The 20,631-nt window shown below is 36.0% G+C and overlaps 3 non-coding genes and 2 pseudogenes across 3 annotated transcripts; all 5 read left to right on the forward strand.

Moving 5' to 3' along the window:
* The first annotated feature begins 6,864 nt into the window (after window positions 1-6,864).
* Window positions 6,865-6,981, forward strand: LOC148950589 (U5 spliceosomal RNA; annotated as a pseudogene).
* A 2,660-nt stretch (window positions 6,982-9,641) lies between these two features.
* On the forward strand, window positions 9,642-9,812 carry LOC148950590 (U1 spliceosomal RNA). Its single transcript, XR_016142055.1, has one exon. It is a non-coding gene; the product is annotated as a U1 spliceosomal RNA (small nuclear RNA).
* Window positions 9,813-10,575: 763 nt separating this feature from the next.
* On the forward strand, window positions 10,576-10,692 carry LOC148950591 (U5 spliceosomal RNA; annotated as a pseudogene).
* Window positions 10,693-14,725: 4,033 nt separating this feature from the next.
* On the forward strand, window positions 14,726-14,889 carry LOC148950592 (U1 spliceosomal RNA). The gene has a single exon (XR_016142035.1). It is a non-coding gene; the product is annotated as a U1 spliceosomal RNA (small nuclear RNA).
* A 4,933-nt stretch (window positions 14,890-19,822) lies between these two features.
* LOC148950593 (U1 spliceosomal RNA) lies at window positions 19,823-19,986 on the forward strand. Its single transcript, XR_016142053.1, has one exon. It is a non-coding gene; the product is annotated as a U1 spliceosomal RNA (small nuclear RNA).
* Window positions 19,987-20,631: the final 645 nt, after the last annotated feature.

Here is a 20,631-nt window from a genome sequence, read left to right on the forward strand (position 1 = left end):
TTTTGACAAATGCATCAGGATATGTAGGTACTGTACCGTCTCCTATCTTTCCCTTGTTACGTTTCCCCTATATTTGCAACAATGCTTTTTTCTTTGGATTGTCCAAAATCATTGCTTTTATTCAATAAATTTCGTAGGATAGTGTTAAACCATCACGAACGGTAAGCAAAACTAGTCACCTAAATGTTGCAACTCCTTTGGTACATAAAACATTGAAATCAACAAGGTTAATGTAGCTTAATAATTACCAAATAATGCAAAATTTAATTCAACGCCTCCTAGCGCAGTTGCTTATTCGTACAGGTGAAATCAATGCCGGATAAATCGTTTGGTGGCTTGAATATTTTTTTTTTTTTTTTTTTTTTTTTTTTTTTTTTTTTTGTTACAACAAAGATAAAATCCTTGAAAATAAAATTTGTTGCTGATGTTACAAATCGATGCAATCTTATGTTTTTTGAAAATATTTTTTCTACGTCAAGATGTTCGTGGCTGGGGGGGAGGGGGTGGCATTTTAAACTAAACAAGAGACACTTCATGCTTTCAGTTTTGTACAAAGGGCGCTACCTCAAGAACGGCTAAGGGTACTACGTTGAAATTGTCACGACATGTTCAATGGGAAATTGAACTAAATCAAAATACACTATTTTCAAATTGTTTAATTTTCTTTTGTGGGGGGGGTCCTTCAGGATCTGTACACTTTTACCCGGATAGATAAAATATCGTTTCGTTGTATTTTATTGAAAAAAGGGCTTGTTTTCTGTAATTTAGAGTTTTCTGCTATTTGTAAATTTTTGATATACTGAGTCATTAAAACAAAGAATATGTTTTTCGTTTCATGTTTTTCAAAAATTTTCCAAAATTCCTGGTAAATAGTCATTTTATTCCTGATTAGTTTCAAATCCTGTTAAAAAAAAAACTCATATGAATTTAAATCCCCAACCTGGATTGAACTCATATAAAATTCCCAATCTGGATAGAAGTCGCCATGCATCTTTTTCGAAAATAGTATGCAATTATTAAATGCTGAAAATTAAATTGAACCAAGATTCGAACAGAATTGCTGAAGTGATTGTTTTTGGCCTCAGAGGGCTTGGTTATGAGGTGAGTTGTTAGTAGCAGTAGTAATGACTAAAGCCCCCTTAGGTTCTTAACGAGAAGAACGGCCACTGGGTTCTCAGAAATAAAAGTTTCGACTTTTCAGTCATATTGATAACAGAGTGAGAAACCCCTGATTTTCTTTTCTCAAATAGGTAAACTTGCATTCAAAGGATTAAGATGTTTGCATATGAAAATGAAATGCGGCATTTCTATTTTCAAAAATAATTTCGAGACTTGATTCATTAATGTGAAAAAGTTTTGTAAACCTGTGTTGTGTTCAATGAGAGACATTTGTTTAAATCAGTTTATTGAAGCCAACCGACCTGCAACACAAAACAACAAGCGTAAGCACACAGCAACCAATACAATGAGAGCATTACAGGCGGCACAAGCATATCATAACAAAGTTAAGCATACAACATCTTCCTTCACATACAAAATACAAAAAAACAAATAACAAAACAAAAACAAAAAAAACTCTTCTGAAGCATCATAATCACTATCGTAAATAACCATAGTTCCATTTACTTATTCACAGATCGAAAATCTGTCTTGGTTTTATGGGCCTTCCATATCTTGACACGCGTGGCCCAAATAGAGTCAGTCCCGTTCGTATTAGAATTCCTATTACTGTTCACTGGAACCGGATTCGGAGTTGCAAATGGTGTGGCTGCAACATCAGCATCTTCATCAACTCTAAACCTTGGTGGAGTAGCAATAGTCGGACTGGTAGCGTCTAGTTTTTCAGGGGACTCAGTACCCTCAAGTAATGGACCCGGCGCAATGGACTGGCTCTCATCTGAGTCTACAAGTTCGTGTGGAATGTTAATTTCGGTTTCCCCCGGCGCAGTGAATCTAGGCTTCAAATGCACGCGATTTCGTCTGTAAGTATTTCCGTTTTCCGTTTGTACTAGATAAGATCTTGGATCTGGCATTGACAGAACTATCCCTTTCTTCCAATGCTTATCTTCTTTTGACAGTTTCATCCAAACTGTTTTGTTTGGACTCAGCATAGCTAAGTCTTTCGCATGCCGGTCATAGTAGGTTTTCTGCCTACACTGGTTTCTTTCATGAACCCTAATGATCTCTTTTCTAGGTATTACCTTGGGACGCAGCTGGATAGTTGGTAGAATCAACCTTGGAGTCCTGCTCATGAGCAGTTGATCTGGTGATGCAGATCCACTGATTGGAGTACTCCTGTACCCAAGAAGACCAAGATAAGGATCCGAATTGGAGTCAACTGCTTTCTGCATGATTCTTTTCGCAATGTCTACTGCCTTTTCTATATGTCCATTCGATTGTGGGAAGTTCGGGCTTGATGTACAGAGCTGGATGTCATACAGTTGCAGAAAACTAAGGAACTCACTGGATGAGAACTGTGGCCCATTGTCTGACCGAATCTTCAACGGTATGCCATATCTAGCAAAATGTGACTTGAGTTTGGTGATGATTTCCGACGAAGTTGTGCAGTTCAACTTGTCAATCTCAATGAACCGGCTATAGTAGTCACTGGTATTGAGGTAATTTCTGCCCTCCAATTGACAAAGGTCTACACCAATAGCTTCCCATGGGCCTTGGGGTAGTGGAGTAGAAAGCAAAGACTCTCTGGGGTTGTTTGGTGCATATTTCCCACACGATTCGCAGCTCTTTACAAACTCTTCTATTTCATGGTTCAGTCCAGGCCAGAAAACCACAGTTTGCGCTCTCTGTTTGGTTTTTTCCATGCCCATGTGGGATGCATGCAGATGCTGGAGAATGTTTGGCTGGATGGCTAAAGGAATGACAATTCGGTCAGCCTTCAAGATGATGCCATCGACAACCGCTAGCTCTTCTCTGAAATTCCAGTATGGGATAACAGGTCTTGGACAAGACTTCCTGACGACAGGCCACCCTTCCTGGATCACTTTGATGAGGGTTTGCATGACTGGATCTCGCTGATTTTCTTTTCGGATTTGCTCCATTTTTGTATCACTAACAGGCATGTGCTTAACAAACGAGTTTACATGAAATTCGATCTCATTTTGAAAATCGTCGTTTTCTTCAGATGTGTGCAGTCTTGACAGGGCATCAGCTACTGGGATATCTTTGCCTCTAATGTAGTGAACCTCCAAATCGTACGGCTGTATCTGATGCATCATCCTTTGCAGCCTTGGTGGTGCCTGAGACAAAGGCTTTGACAGAATGGTTTCCAAAGGCTTGTGATCTGTGTACAGCTTGACTTTTCGGCCATAAATGTATTGGTGAAATTTCCGACAGCCAAACATGACTGCATACAGCTCCTTCTCGATCTGTGAGTAGTGCTGTTCTGTCTCATTCAATGCTTTTGAGGCAAATGCTACAATCTGTCCGTGAGTTAAAAGCTCTGCCCCAAGGCCATGTTTTGACGCATCTGTTTTCAACTCTACTTCCTTACTTTGAGCATCAAATGCAGCTAGGTTCTGACAAATAGAAACCTTGATCTTCTCCATCTCTGATTTGTGAGCATCTGTCCACTGGAATGTATCCTGCTTTCCTAACTCTCTTAATGAGTGGTTCAAAGTCGAAAGATTTGGAATGTAACGAGACAGGAAATTGACCATTCCTAAAAACGTCATGAGCTCCTCCTTGCTTGTAGGACATAGCATTTCCTTTATAGCCTGAACCTTCCTTGGATCCGGCTTTATGCCTTCAGCTGTGATGACGTGGCCAAAATAAGGGATACTGTGAGCATCAAATATACATTTCTCAGGGTTGAATTTCACTCCTTCCTTTATGGCACTCTCTAGCACGTATAAAAGGTTTCTATCATGCTCGTCATCTTTACCAGATACTATTATGTCATCCACAATCACACCTAGACCTTCTAGATTGTTGAACGTTTCCTCCATTTTCTGTTGGAATATGTCCTGAGCACACACAATCCCAAAAGGCATTCTCATGTATCGATATCTTCCAAACGGTGTATTGAAAGTTGTCATCAATGACGATGGTTCTGACAGTTTGAGCATCCAATACCCAGACTTTGCATCTAGCTTAGTAAACCTGTTGTGACCATGAAGCCGTGCAGCTATGTCTTCAAAAGTTGGCATGGGGTAATAGGGTCGTTGTATAGCATTATTTAGATCCCTTGGATCTAAACACAAACGCAGAGACCCATCTTGTTTTTCAACGGTGACAATTGAGTTTATCCACTCAGTAGGAGTTGTAACTTTCTGTATAATACCCTGTTTTTCCAGCTGTTCTAACTCTCTTTTTAGCTTGTCATGAAGGGCAAATGGTATACGTCTCACTGGATGTACAGTTGGCACAGCATCTGGCTTCAGATGTATGATGCACTCACCTTGCAGTTCGCCTATGCCAGTGAAGACGTCAGCAAAGTCTGTTTTTACCTTCTGGATGAACAGCGTTTCCTGATTTTGCTCAACAGTTCCTGCCACTTTCACAAGACCCATGTCGACGCATGCTTCATAGCCAAGTATTGGCATGGCTTTGGTTTTTACAACAAAGAATTCATATCTACCTGTGGTAGCCTTGTTGTATGTGCATGACAGCATACATATGCCGATTACTGGGATTCTCGTACCTCCGTATGCAACGAGAATCTGCTTGGTCTCTTTCAATTCAGGTCTAGGGACAATTTTCTGAAACAGATCAACTGGAATGACATTGGCTTCTGCTCCAGTATCGATTTTGAACTTAATTTTCGATTCCTGTTTGTTCACGATGATTTCTGCAGTCGGTTGGCTTCCTTTTATATTTCCAACGGATGCCACAAAGAGTGTATTGATGAATACTTGGTCGATCTGAGATGCATTTCCACTTTCAACAGCATGCACTGGTTTGCTTCTGCAAACTCTGGCAAAGTGATTTGAGCGTCCACAACTTGAACAAATTTTTCCTTTTGCTGGGCACCTGTGATTTGGATCATATTGCCCTCCACAGAAGTAGCACTGCTTAGGCTGTGAAGCATATTCTGACTGGTGTTGCTTCCTTTTATGTAGACTATCGATCTCCTGTTTGATATTCACATTTTTTGAAACATCTGCCATTGTTGAGAGCTGTGCCTGGGTTGTCTCATGGGCTCTAGCAATTTCTATGGCTTTTGAAAGTACTAATTTACCACCTTCTGACAAAAGTTTCCCCCGAATTTTTGGTGATAAGATTCCACAAACAATTCTGTCTCTCACCATATCATTAATGGTTGTTACTGGGTAATCACAGTCCTTAACCAACACACGTATGGCTGTTATATGCTGTTCCACTGATTCATGCACACTTTGGTCTCGTTTGTGAAACTTGTACCGGGCAAAGACTGGGTTGACAGATGGTGAAATATGTTCCTTGAACTTTTCTAGGTAGCAAGCAATTTTATCTGTCTCTTCTGCCTGCAATGTCCAAGTACTGTATAAATCTCGACCTTTTTCACCAAGCCACACAAGTAGATATGCACACTGTTGCTTTTCAGTTTTTCCACTTAAAGGGCCTGTGAACATTAGCCGCACATGTTGTTCAAATTTTTTCCATGACTCATGACTGGCTGCTTCCCAGTCAAAACGTGGTGAAGGCGTAGAGTTGTCCATCTTGACTATTTTTCTGACACCATGTTGTGTTCAATGAGAGACATTTGTTTAAATCAGTTTATTGAAGCCAACCGACCTGCAACACAAAACAACAAGCGTAAGCACACAGCAAGCAATACAATGAGAGCTTTACGGGCGGCACAAGCATATCATAACAAAGGTAAGCATACAACAACCTGCATCTGGCTAATAAATTGGATCTTCTGAGTTGCATTCATAGAAACGTGATTTATGTCGAAAAAGCTATTATAAAGGTATAGATTTATATGTTTCAATATATATGTATTGACGTCATAGTGACAAACTGGAAAACTGCCTTGTTCATGTTGGATGCGATTACTGTGCATGTTCCTTCCAGCTCTCTTAGGACTGGCCAACTCCTGTTATCATTTTAAAGGAGGGCATTTCGATACTGAACCAGTTGGTAGTGGAGGATTGCGTTTGTATTGACATCTGTTCATGCTCTGCAAAATCCTGTCCTATGAGCATCTAATGACTGTGACGTATATACCGGTTGAACGGATGAGCTCACACATTGATGTTGCTCAGGCCTCACTGGGAAATTTGAAATTGTTCCGTGGGCCCCTTAGAAAAAATGAATTTATAGATAAACGGACATGTTTAAAATATTACGTAACAATCAAGCCAAAAATATACGAGTAAGTTTGTAGTATACTCTCTAGAATCCTGATGCTTTTTGTTTTTTAAAATACTAAGTACTTATTAAATACTGATTATTAAATTGAAATTTGGCTCTAATCAAACTCCTGAAATTTAGATTAATTAAAAAAGGCTAGTCTAAAAAAAGTGAAAGGACTTTGGTCCCCCCCCCCACATTACAACAAGTAAAGTTCTTGGGCAAAAAATCAACAAAAAAATCCCTCCCCTCCCCCCCCGCGCATTTGACTATTTCAAGAGGGGGGGGGGGGACTTTGGTGCTAGCCCTCGACAAACCACTCAGGTAAATTAAAATTATTTTTAGGCTTATAAATTAATATTTATTTTATTTTATGGGGATATAGTTTTAGTACCATGTCATTAAAGTTGTCCATGAATTGCTGCTTATTGAATATGTTTTCTCATCATGTAATTTTTTGCCCATATTTACTTGATTGAACATTGAATTCCTTATTACTTTCAAACCTTGTTAAAAAAAAAACGATAAGGATTTATTTTTATATACTCAAGTCATCTCTAACTATTTTCATAGCTCTGGCCTCTCCTCATATCGAGTTGATCTTTCGCCTTTTACTAAAGACTACCGTGGGGAGGTGCACTTGATGAGTCTTAACGAATTTTGAATGCCGCAAGGCAGGGTAGCCTATAGTTTTGCTGCATACTCTAATATTCAAAGATCACTTATCTAACAAACCCGATTATTTACCCTTAGCATTTGACGAGACGAAAATGACTGGAGATGTCAGTAGGACTAATATTTGAGCAAACGGTCTTGATTAGTTGTCAGACAAGTAACCCTGGAGAATGGAGGATAATTGAAGTCATACATGAACAAAAATTCAATCTTTTCAAAAATGAAAAAGAAATTGTGAAATTATGCGCAGATAATAAGAAAGGGACAGTAAGTGTGAAAAGTGGCGCCCAGTTCAGGTGTTTCTAAATAATACAGGTTTATAGTAAAGTAGAAAGTATTAGTGTTGTTATTCGCATCTATGAATGAAGATTTTTTGTACGCAGTATTTTTTTTTATCTTTTAAAGAATACAAAAGGTGACTATCATTTTAAGAGTGTAAGGAATGATCCAAGGCACTCTTGGCTCGGTGCAATAACGAACCAAGTCCTAGGCGCTCTTGAGTCCCCATTCTCTTAGGACCTTCATTCCTCCTTTGTCTAGTAACAGTATTTCCATTCCAGTTTAGGAGGTTTTTCTAAAATGAAATGGGATAAATGAAATGAAATAAAATTGGATGAATATATAATAGTTTAGAAACAAATTTGGGCTATATATTTGCACATTAGGGAGGGTGGGGGTAAAGCACAGCATACATTAAATACGTAACCGAACCTAGGTACCTTTCTCCCTCCTAAACCCCCCCCCCCCCCCAAAAAAAACAATCCTTTAAAGATTGAGATTCTATAACTTAGCCTTCATTCATCTTGGAACTCATCCGTTGTCTCCGCATTAAATAAAAGTTTGTAGGGTTACATGGCTTCTTTCTGTGAGTGTTTATAGAACAAGTAACTGACCATGCACCAGGGAACAATTATAAATTTAGTATAAAAAGTTCATAGCACAGCGGGTCTCGAGAAAAATTAACAAAACTAGCAATAGCAAATTCAGAATATTAATACACGCGAAAGAGATCTTCTACACTTGAAAAATCAAAATATATTACAATCTTGGACTATAAGATTTATCTTACTACGTTGCGTCTACTAAGTTTTTCAAGCTCGAGTCCATCTTATAGGACTTTTATTTCATTTTCTATTGTTTTTCTATGGTTCAAAGCCTAGGGTTCTTTAATAAGTTTTTATTCAAATTCTACTATAAAACTGGAATCATATTTGAAGGTCATCTATTTTTTAATTCAGTTTTAAGGCTGCATTGTTTGCAACAAGATGTACTTACAGAATGAATCTAGTAAATGACAAACAGAAAGGATAAATACTAATAAAAATAAAGTAAGTAATCATTTACCTGATGAAGTCTTACTGTATTGTTTCTGTGTATTTTGCTCGGGTGATTAAAAATTCAGGTTTTTGTGTCCATGTTTGGAGCAAATTTAATAATGTCATAATAAAATTTGTATTATTACCAATTAGCATGAGTGACTACCCGCAGCTTCACTGGGGGGGGGGTATTTTCAGGCAATATTTATCTATTACACCCCCATTCAGATTCAATAAATTCTTTTTTTTGATTTTTTTTTAAAAGGGTATGGGTTTTTTTTGTATTTTGTTCAAGAAATCGGACAAACAACGAACTTTCACTCCCAGGATTATAAATAATATTCTTCCCATCCATAGGGCCGTGTCCAGAATTTCTCTTTGGAGGAGGGGTGTATAAAATGTTTAAAAAAACTCATCGAAAATTTGTTTAAATGCATTGCGTTTCGTTTTAACGTATCAGACAAAAATATTGGGGGGGGACTAGATAGTACCTAGCCTCTGTAATTGTCGTGAATTGACACCATTGATCGTAACCAGTGGTGTCGTCGGGGAAGAGGAGACGTTCTTCTTGTCAGATTTGCTTGGCTTATTTTGAATCCTGTTTTTGTGTTTATGTTTTTGAGCAAATTTAATAACATCACAACATAACTTGCATTATTGTCTAGTAGGATATATCAGCGTAAATGGCAAATACACTGAGTCATTAAAACAAAGAATATATTTTTCGTTTCATGTTTTTCGGAAATTTTCCAAAATTCCTGGTAAATAGTCATTTTATTCCTGATTAGTTTCAAATCCTGTTAAAAAAAAAACTCATATGAATTGAAATCCCCAACCTGGATTGAACTCATATGAAATCCCCAACCTGGATTGAAGTCACCATGCATCTTTTTCGAAAATAGTATGCAATTATTAGATGCTGAAATTTAAATTGAACCAAGATTCGAACAGAATTGCTGAAGTGATTGTTTTTGGCCTCAGAGGGCTTGGTTCTGTGGTGAGTTGTTAGTAGTAGTAGTAATGACTAAAGCCCCCTTTGGTTTTAACGAGAAGAAGGGCCACTGTTTTCTCAGAAATAACAGTGTCTAATTTAGAGTCATATTGATAACATTGAGAAAATCCACTTACTTTATTTCCTAAAACGTGTAGATTTGTAATCGCAGTATCTATACTTTAGCATATTAACTATGAATAGGTCACAGCTCTTTTCAAAAATAATCCCTAGAATTACGTCAGTGATGCGACAAGGTTTTGTAAACCTGCATCTGGCTAATAAATTGGAGCCTCTGAGTGGCATTCAAAGCAACGGGAGTTATGTCGAAAAATATTAGTAAAATGTTATATATCTATTGAAATATACTAACCTGGCTGGGGAGCTGCCTTGATAATGAAGGAGGCGCTCCCAGGATGAGGCCTTTTGCCATTTCCATTGCACTTCGGATTGGCTGACCCATGGATTACCTCAAATCGGGGTAACTTAATAGCGGAATTTTTGGTATTGGGAAATTGCGTTCTCATGGACCTCTGTCCACATTCTGCTTAATTTTGTTTTATGAGCATCCTTTGTATTTTATGTATTTACTAGTTGTAAGAAAAAACTCAAAATTAGATATTGCTAAGGCAACAATGGGACATGTAAGATTGATCATTGGGCCCTTTTGAAAAAATGAATTTCTTGATAAACTTGCATGTTTGAAATATTACGGAAGAATCGTGCCTAAAATCCCAAGCATCTGAGTGGGTTGGGAGTAAGGTTTATAGATTCTGAATGCATTATTTTTCGAAAATACTCTGTTATTATTAAATACATATTTTTGAACTGAACTATGAATCTAACAAAATTTATGAAAATTAGATTCAGTTATAAAGGTTAGTCTTAAAAAAGTTAAACGCCCTTAGTCCCCCCCCCCACATTTCTTCAAGTCAATGTCGGTGGGACCCTATGCAACTGAAAATTACTTAAATACCGTCAAGCTTCTTGGAATATTTAAATAGGGGGGGGACTTTGGTGACAGCCATTGATCGACCACTCAGTTACATTAAAAATGTTTTTGAGCCTGATTACTGAATATTTATGTTATTTTCTGGGGATGTAGTTTTTTGACCATGTCATTAAAGTTGCCCATGAGTTGCTGCTCATTGAATATGTTTTCTCATCATATGATTTCTAGGCCCATATTTAATTGCTTGAATATTGAAGTCATTATTACTTTCAAACCTTGTTAAAAAAAACGATAAGGATTTACTAGGATTTATTTTTGTATACTCAAGTCATCTCTAGCTATTTTCATAGCTCTGTCCTCTCCTAATGTCATATTAATCTTTTGCCTTTTACTAAAGACTACCGTAGGAATGTGCACTTTATGATTCTTAACAAATTTTGAATGTCGCAAGGCAGGGTAGCCTATACTCTTGCTGCATGTTCTAATATTCCAAGATCACTTATCTGACAAGCCTGATTACTTACCCTTAGCGTTTGGTGAGACGTAAATGACATGAGATGTCAATAGGACTACTACTTGAGGAAACGGTCTTGATTAGTGGTCAGACAAGTAACCCTGGAGAATGGAGGATAATTGAAGTCATATATGAACAAAAATTCAATCTTTTCAAAAATGAAAAACAAATTGTGAAATTATGGGCAGATAGCAAAAAGGGACAGTAATTGTGAAATGTGGCACACCTTCCAGGTGTTTTTAAATAAGCCATGTTTATAGTGAAGTAGAAATGATTAGTGTTGTTATTCGCCTAGATGCATGCAGCTTTTTTGTGCTAAGTATCTTCTTTCATCTTTTACAGATTAAACCTAAGGAAGCTAATTTTAAGCCGGTGAGGAATGCTCCAAGGCACTATTGTCCAATAACGAACTAAGTCCTTGGCGCTCTTGAATCCCCATTCTGTTTGAGCCCTCCGTCCTCCTGTGTCTTGCAAAATTATTTTCATTCCGTCTTATTAGGTTTTTATAAAATTAAATGGGATAAATTAAATTAAATAAATTCTTATTGATATATATAAGTTTATGAAAATATTTGGGCGATTTATTTGCACTTTCGGAAGGTGGGGGGTAAAGCATATTATATATTAAATACGTAACATAACTTCGGTAGCTATTTCCCTCCTAAACCCCCCGCAATAAAATCGTTTAAATATTGAGAAATCACACATTGGCATCAATGTATCTAGCAAATCACCTGTTTTCTGCTAATGAAATAGCAGTTTGACGGGTTTCGTGACTGGTTTCTTTGATATAGTATATAGCGATGCCTGCATAATGCACCAGTACCCCGTAATTTATTTAGGCTAAAAGTAAAGGGCAAAGCATGGCTCAAGAAATCTGAACAAAACTAGCACAAGTCCATACAGAATATTACTCCATAAGACATTGATCTTCTGCACTTGAAAAATCAAAAGATACTACCATCTTGGAATGCGGCTTCTCTCGTACTACTTTGGTTCTACTAAGTTTTTCAAGCTCAAGTCCATCTTATAGGACTTTTGTTTCATTTTCTATTGCTTTTCTACGGTTCAAAGCTTAGGGTTCTTTAGTAAGTTTGTACTCAAATTCTACTATAAAACTGGAATCATACTTGATGGCCATCTATTTTTCAATTCAGTGTTCTGGCTACATTGTTAGTAACAAGATAGAATTACAAAATGAATCTAGTTAATGACAAACAGAAAAGATAAATACTAATAAAAATATAGTAAGTAATGATCTACCTGATGAAGTCTTACTGTATTGTTTCTGTGTAATTTGCTCGGGTGATTAAAAATTCAGCTTTTGTGTCCATCTTTGGAGCAAATTTAATAATGTCATAATATAAGTTGTATTATTAACAAGTAGCATGAGTGAATACCAGCAGCTTCAATAGGGGGGGGGGTATTTTTCTGCAAGATTTAGTTCTTATTCCCCCTTCCAGATACAAGAAAGTCTGTTTGTGGAGTATTGTTGAAAAGGGGCTTGTTTTTTTTTTGTATTTTGTTCAAGAAATCGGAAAAACAGCAAACTTTCCCTCCCAGGATTATAAGGAATACACCTACCATCCCGTAGGCCGTGCCCAGAATTTCTCTATGGAGGAGGGGTGTATTAAATGTTTAAAAAACTCATCAAAAATTAGTTTAAATGCACTGCGTGTCGTGTTTACGTATCAGACAACAATATTGGGGGGGGACGAGATAGGACTTAGCCTCTATAATGTTTGTGAATTGACACCATTGATCGTCACCAGTGGTGTCGTTTGGAAAAAGGGACATTTTTTTGTAATATTTGCTCGAGTCATCTTGAATCCAGTTTTTGTGTTTATGTTTCTAAGCAAATCTAATAACATCACAACACAACTTGCATTATTGTCTAGTAGGATATTTCAGCGTAAATGGCTATTACATTGGAAATTGAACTAAATCAAAATTGACTATTTGCATCCAAGGTTGTCAAAAGTGTGTATATGTGATATTTACGGAAAAGTTAGGGAAGTTAAGTTGAAACTTTCAGGGTATGTGGAGTGTAATAGTTGCGTACTATTTGTCTATAGTCAAAGTTGTAACATGAAAGGAGCTGAAATCTTTTTAACCATATAGAAATCTAAGGATTATGCTTATATTTGTATATTTCTCTGCCTGCCCATCAGTCGATAACATTATAGTACAACTTTTATTAAAAAATTGGGTCCTCTTGCAGTATTCGGGCCTTTATAGAAAGTCAAGTTTGGTTAATACTAATGAAATAAAAAAAAATAGTATTAATATATAATAGTTTATAAAAAAATTTGGGCTATAGGCCTATCTTGGCCCTTTAGGGGGGGGGGGGTAGGAGGTTTGGTTTGGGGGTTTGTAAAGCGTAGAATATTTTAAATAAGTCATCTCACTTCGGCCCCTTCCCCCCCCCCCCCCCTAAACCCCAAAAAACCACAGTCTAATATCGTATACGCAATGAAAACCACGCTGACATTGCCTAGTCTATAGCGGTAAACATGTCGAAAACGGGTTTTATCATTGCCTACTCTATAGTAGTTAACCCGAGAGGCCTGTATAATGCAAGGGCACTAAAAGCGGTTGAAACAATTGGCAGACATATAAATGGAAAGCCAAAATTTGAATTCTTATAGAGAGAAACGGAAAAGATCTAAAATATTCTTTTCTTAACCAATGAAAAAGAATATGTAAAATACAAACTGTCAGAAATTGTTATTTTATAAATGACGGAAATCCTTTTTCAATAATTAATATTTTTTGGCGCGTGATGTAACTAAATAGGACTACTTTAATAGTAGGCCTATTTTTTGACAAAGGCATCACGATATGGAGGTACTGTACCGTCTACTATATTTCCCTTGTTATGTTTCACCTATATTTTTAACAATCCTTTTTTATTTGGACTGTCCAAAATCATTGCTTTTATTCAAAAAATTTCGTAGGATAGTGTTAAACCATGACGAACGGTAAGCAAAACTAATCACCTAGATGTTGCAACTCCTTTGGTAAATAAAACATTGAAATCAACAAGGTTAATGTAGCTTACTAATTACCATATAATGAAAAATCTAATTCAACGCCTCCTAGCGCAGTTGGTTATGCGTACAGGTGAAATTAATGCCGGAGAAATCGTATCGAGGCTTTATTTTTTTTTTTATTTTTTTTTTTTTTTTTTTTTTTTTTTTTTTGTTATAACAAAGATAAAATCCTTGAAAATAAAATTTTTTGCTGTCGTTGTATTTTATTGAAAAAAGGGCTTGTTTTCTGTAATTTAGAGTTTTCTGCTATTTATAAATTTTTGATATACTGAGTCATTAAAACAAACAATATTTTTTTCGTTTCACGTTTTTCGGAAATTTTCCAAAATTCCTGGTAAATAGTCATTTTATTCCTGATTAGTTTCAAATCCTGTTAAAAAAAAAACTCATATGAATTGAAATCCCCAACCTGGATTGAACTCATATGAAATCCCCAACCTGGATTGAAGTCCCCATGCATCTTTTTCGAAAATAGTATGCAATTATTAGATGCTGAAATTTAAATTGAACCAAGATTCGAAGAGAATTGCTGAAGTGATTGTTTTTGGCTTCAGAGGGCTTGGTTCTGTGGTGAATTGTTTGTAGTAGTAGTAATGACTAAATCCCCCTTTTGTTGTTAACGAGAAGGAGGGTCACTGGGTTCTCAGAAATAAAAGTTTTGACTTTAGAGTCATATTGATAACAGAGTGAGAAACCCCTGATTTTCTTTTCTCAAACAGGTAAACTTGCATTCAAAGAATTAAGACGTTTGCATATGAAAATGAAATGGGGCATTTCTATTTTCAAAAATAATTTCGAGACTTGATTCATTAATGTGAAAAAGTTTTGTAAACCTGCATCTGGCTAATAAATTGGAGCTTCTGAGTGGCATTCAAAGCAACGGGATTTATGTCGAAAGATATTAGTAAAATGTTAGATTTCTATTGAAACATACTTACCTGGCTGGGGAGCTGCCTTGATCATGAAGGAGACGCTCCCAGGGTGAGGCCTTTCTATAGCACTTTGGATTGGCTGACCCCTGTGATTACCTCAAATGGGGGTAACTCAACAGTGTGAATTTTGGTAGTGGAGGACTGCGTTCGCGTGGACCTCTGTTCACAGTCTGTAAAGTTCTGTCTTTTGAGCCTCTTTTGTATGTGACGTATTTATCAGTTGTAAGGAAAAGCTCACAATTTGATATTGTTAAGACAGTAATGGGACATGTAAAATTGATCATTGGGCCCTTTTGAAAAGATGAATTTCTTGATAAATTTACATATTTGAGATATTACGGAAGAATTGTGCCTGAAATCCCGAGCATATGTGAGAGTTGGGCGTATACTCTCTAGATTCTTAATGCATTTTGTTTTCGAAAAGACTCTGTTATTATTAAACATTTATTTTTAAATTGAACTTGGAATCGAATCAAATTCCTGAAAATTATATTAATTTATAAAGGCTATTATAAGAAAATTGAAAGGACCTTATTCCCCCCCCCCACATGCAAAACCTTCACGGGCAGGGGCAAACTAAACAAAAGAAATTAAATTCCAACCCGCCCCACGTAGGGTACTATATAACGAGGGGGGGGGGGACTTTGGCGATCGCCCATGATAGACCACTCAGGTAAATTACAAATATTTTTGAGCCTGATTACTGAATATTTATGTTATTTTCTTGGGATGTAGTTTTTGTACCATGTCATTAAAGTTGCCCATGAATTGCTGCTCATTGAATATGTTTTCTCATCATATGATTTTTTTGCCCATATCTACTTGATTGAACATTGAATTCCTTATTACTTTCGAACCTTGTTAAAAAAAACGATAATGATTTTCCATGATTTATCTTTATACCCTCGAGTGAAATCGAATAGAAGTTTCAACTCTTGCCTCTGCTCCTCCCGTGTTGACCTTTTGAATTTTACTACAGTCGAAGGTGGGGAGGGGCATTCTATGCTTCTTGACGAATTTTCGAATGCAGAAAAGAAGACTCACCTCTATTCCTTATGCCGGTTCTTATGTTCCAAGATCACTTATCTGACAAGCCTGATTACTTACCCTTAGCGTTTGATGAGACGTAAATGACATGAGAGGTCAATAGGACTACTACTTGAGGAAACGGTCTTGATTAGTGGTCAGACAAGTAACCCTGGAGAATGGAGGATAATTGAAGTCATATATGAACAAAAATTCAATCTTTTCAAAAATGAAAAACAAATTGTGAAATTATGGGCAGATAGCAAAAAGGGACAGTAATTGTGAAATTTCGCACACCTTCCAGGTGTTTTTAAATAAGCCATGTTTATAGTGAAGTAGACATGAGTAGTGTTGTTATTCACCTAGATGCATGCAGCTTTTTTGTGCTAAGTATCTGTTGTCATATTTTACAGATTTAACCCAATGACGCTAATTTTAAGAGGGGAAGGAATGCTCCAAAGTACTATTGGCTCGGTCCAATAGCGAACTAAGTCGTTTGCACTCTTGAGTCCCCATTCTGTTTGGGCACTTAGTCCTCCTATGTCCTTCAACAGTATTTCCATTCCATTTTATTAGGTTTTTCTAAAATGAAATGGGATAAATTAAATTAAATAAAATCTTATTAATATATAATAGTTTAGGAAAATATTTGGACGATATATTTGCAATTTTGGAAGGTGGGGGGTAAAGCATAGCATACATTAAATACGTAACCTAACCTAGGTACCTTTTTCCCTCCTAAACCCCCCCAAAAACAATCGTTTAAATATTGAGAAATCACGCTTTGGCATCAATTTATCTAGCAAATCACCCGTTGTCTGCTAATGAAATAGCAGTTTGACGGGTTTCGTGACTGGTTTCTTTGATATAGTATATAGCGATGCCTGCATAATGCACCAGTACCCCGTAATTTATTTAGTCTAAAAGTAAAGGGCAAAGCATTGTTCAAGAAATCTGAACAAAAATAGCGCAAATCCATACAGAATATTACTCCATAAGACATTGACCTTCTGCACTTGAAAAATCAAAAGATACTACCATCTTGGAATGCAGCTCCCTCGTACTACTTTGTTTCTACCAAGTCTTTCTAGCTAGAATGCATCTTATAGGGACTTTTGTTTCATTTTCTATTGCTTTTCTACGGTTCAAAGCTTAGGGTTCTTTAGTAAGTTTGTACTCAAATTCTACTATAAAACTGGAATTATACTTGACGGCCATCTATTTTTCAATTCAGTGTTAAGGCTGCATTGTTTGTAACAAGATAGAATTACAAAATGAATCTAGTTAATGACAAACAGAAAAGATAAATACTAATAAAAATATAGTAAGTAATCTCATTTACCCGATGAAGTTTTGCTGTATTGTTTCTGTCTTTTTTTCTCGGTTAATTACAAATTAAGCTTTTGCGTCCATCTTGGGAGCAAATTTAATAATTTCATAATACGGTATACGTTGAATTATTACCACGTAGCTTAAGTTAATACCTGCAGCTACCCTGGGGGGGGGGGGGGTATTTTTATGAAAGATTTAGTTCTCATTCCCCCTTCCAGATTCAAGAAAGTCTTTTTGTGGATTATTGTTGAAAAGGGGCTTGTTTTTTTTTGTATTTTGTTCAAGAAATTGGAAAAACAGCGAACTTTCCCTCCCTGGATTATAAAGAATACTCTTCCCATCCCTAGGGCCGTGTCCAGAATTTATCTTTGGAGGAGGGGTGTATAAAATAGTTAAAAAAAACTCATCGAAAATGTGTTTAAATGCATTGCGTTTTGTTTTAACGTATCAGACAAAAATATTAGGGGGGGACTAGATAGGACCTAGCCTCGATAATTTTCGTGAATTGACACCATTGATCGTCACCAGTGGTGTCGTTTGGAAAGAGGGACATTTTTTTGTAATATGTGCTCGGGTCATTTTGAATCCAGTTTTTTGTGTTTATGTTTTTAAGCAAATTTAATAACATCACAACATAACTTGCATTATTGTCTAGTAGGATATATCAGCGTAAATGGCTTTTACGTTGGAAATCGAACTAAATCAAAATTCACTATCTGCATCCAAGGTTGTCAAAAGTGTGTATATGTGATATTTACGGAAAAGTTAAGGAAGTTAAGTTGAAACTTTCAGGGTATGTGGAGTGTAATAATTGCGTACTATTTGTCTATAGTAAAGGTTGTAACATGATAGGGGCTGGAATCTCTTCAACCCTATAGAAACCAAAGGATTATGCAGATTTTCAACTTATTTATATTTGAATATTTCTCCCCCTACACATCAGTCGAAAGCATTATAGTACAACTTTTGTTAAAAAGTTGGGTACTCTTGCATTATGCGGGCCTTTCTAAAAATTCAAGTTTAGTTAATGATAATGAAATAAAATAAAATATGATTAATATATATTATATTGTAAACAAATTTGGGCTTTATTTTGGCACTTTCGGGAGGGTGGGGGGTAGGAGGTTTGGTTTTGGGGGTTTGTAAAGCATAGCATATATTAAATACGTCACCTAACTTAGGTACCTTCCCCCCCCCTAAACCCCCAAAAAAAACCGTCTAAAAGCGTCAACGCAAATACAAAGACTCAATCAGTGCCTAGTAATGATCGTAAAAATTTCGAAACAATTTTGTTTAATGTACTAATATAAATTTGTTAACCCGAGAGGAATGCATACTTAAAGAGAACCAAAAGTTTTTGCAACATTTGTCAAACATATTAAAAGAAAGACTAAATTTGACTTCTTATAGAGTGAAAAGGACAATATCTAAAATATTCTTTTTTTAACCAATGAAAAAGAATATGTGAAATACAAACTGTCAGAAATTGTTATTTTATAAATGACGGAATTCCTTTTTCAATAAATAACATTTTTTGGCGCGTGATGTAACTAAGTAGGACTACTGTAATAGTTTTTCTTGACAAAGGCCTCAGGATATGTAGGTACTGTACCGTGTGCTATCTTTCCTTTGTTACGTTTCCCCTATATTTGCAACAATCCTTTTTTTATTTGGATTGTCCAAAATCATTGCTTTTATTCAAAAAATTTCGTAGGATAGTGTTAAACCGTGACTAACGGTAAGCAAAACTAGTCACCTAGATTTTGCAACTCCTTTGGTACATAAAACATTGAAATCAACAAGTTTAATGTAGCTTACTAATTACCATATAATGCAAAATCTAATTCAACGCCTCTTAGCGCAGTTGCTTATGCGTACAGGTGAAATTAATCCCGGAGAAATCGTATGGAGGCTTGAATTTTTTTTTTTTTTTTTTTTTTTTTTTTTTTTTTTTTGTTACAACAAAGATAAAATCCTTGAAAATAAAATTTGTTGCTTTCGTTGTATTTTATTGAAAAAAGGGCTTGTTTTCTGTAATTTAGAGTTTTCTGCTAATTATAAATTTTTGATATACTTAGTCATTAAAACAAAGAACATTTTTTTCGTTTCACTTTTTTGTAAAATTTTCCAAAATTCCTGGTAAATAGTCATTTTATTCCTGATTAGTTTCAAATCCTGTTAAAAAAAAAAACTCATATGAATTTAAATCCCCAACCTGGATTGAACTCATATGAAATCCCCAACCTGGATTGAAGTCCCCATGCATCTTTTTCGAAAATAGTATGCAATTATTAAATGCTGAAATTTAATTTGAACCAAGATTCGAAGAGAATTGCCTAAGTTATTTGTTTTGGACTCAGAGGGATTGGCAATTTGGTAAATTATTAGAATTAGCAGTAAGGACTACGTCCAAACAGTTTTTTGAGATATAATGAGTTCAACTTGTTTCGCTAATATCCAAGTTTTTTGTTTAGAGTAATGTTTATAAAAGTGTGAGAAACCACTGATTAAATTTTCTCAAACAGGTAGATTTGCAATCAAATGATCCATACATTTGCATATGATCTTGAAATGGGGTACTTCTATATTAAAAAATAATTTAGAGACTTGACTCATTGATGTGAAAAAGTTTTGTAAGGCTGCATCTTGATAGTAAATTAGATCTTTTGATTGACATTCAAAGCAATATGAGGTATCTAAAGACGTATTAGTAAAATGATAGATTTCTCATGAGAACTTTCTTACCTGGCTGGGGAACTGCCATGATCATGAAGGAGGCACTTCATGGGTGTGGCCTTTCCTTTGTACCTGGGACTGGCAGATCCCTGTGATTTCCCTAATTGGGGACAACTCAACATTATAATTTCGGTAACTAGTGGGCAGCGGACGCGTGGACCTCTGTTCACAGGCTGCAAAGTTTTGTCATTTGAGCTTCTTTAATATGTGACGTATTTACCAGTTGTAAGGAAAAGCACACAATTTGGTATTGTTAAGGCCGCAATGGGTCATTTAAAATTGATCATTGGGCCCCTTTGAAAAAATGAATTTCTTGATAAACTTACATGTTTGAAATATTACGGAAGAATTGTGCCAAAAATCCCGAGCATATGAGAGAGTTGGGCGTATACTCTATAGATTCCTAATGCATTTTGTTTTCGAAAATACTCTGTAATTATTAAATACTGATTATTAAATTGAACTAGGAATCGAATCAAATTGCTGAAATTTAGATTAAGTCACAAAGGCTAGTCTTAAAAAAGTGAAATGCCCTTGGTCCCCTCACATTTCATCAAGTCACTTGCGTTGGCAACATATCAAACTAAAAATTCCTTCACTCCTGCCACGCTTCGTGGAATATTTAAACAGGAGGGGCGGACGTTGGCGACAGTCAGCGACCAATCACTCATGTACATTAAATATATTGTTGAGCCTTGATACTGAATATTTATGTTATTTTCTAGGGATATAGTTTTTTGAGCATGCTATTAAATTTGTCAATGAGATATTGTTTATTGAATATGTTTTATCATCATATCATTTTTTTGC

This window comes from Artemia sp. Qi Xiang Cuo, chromosome 7 (assembly GCF_049724085.1).
Source record: "Artemia sp. Qi Xiang Cuo chromosome 7, ASM4972408v1, whole genome shotgun sequence".
Classification (NCBI taxonomy): Eukaryota; Metazoa; Arthropoda; class Branchiopoda; order Anostraca; family Artemiidae; genus Artemia; species Artemia sp. Qi Xiang Cuo.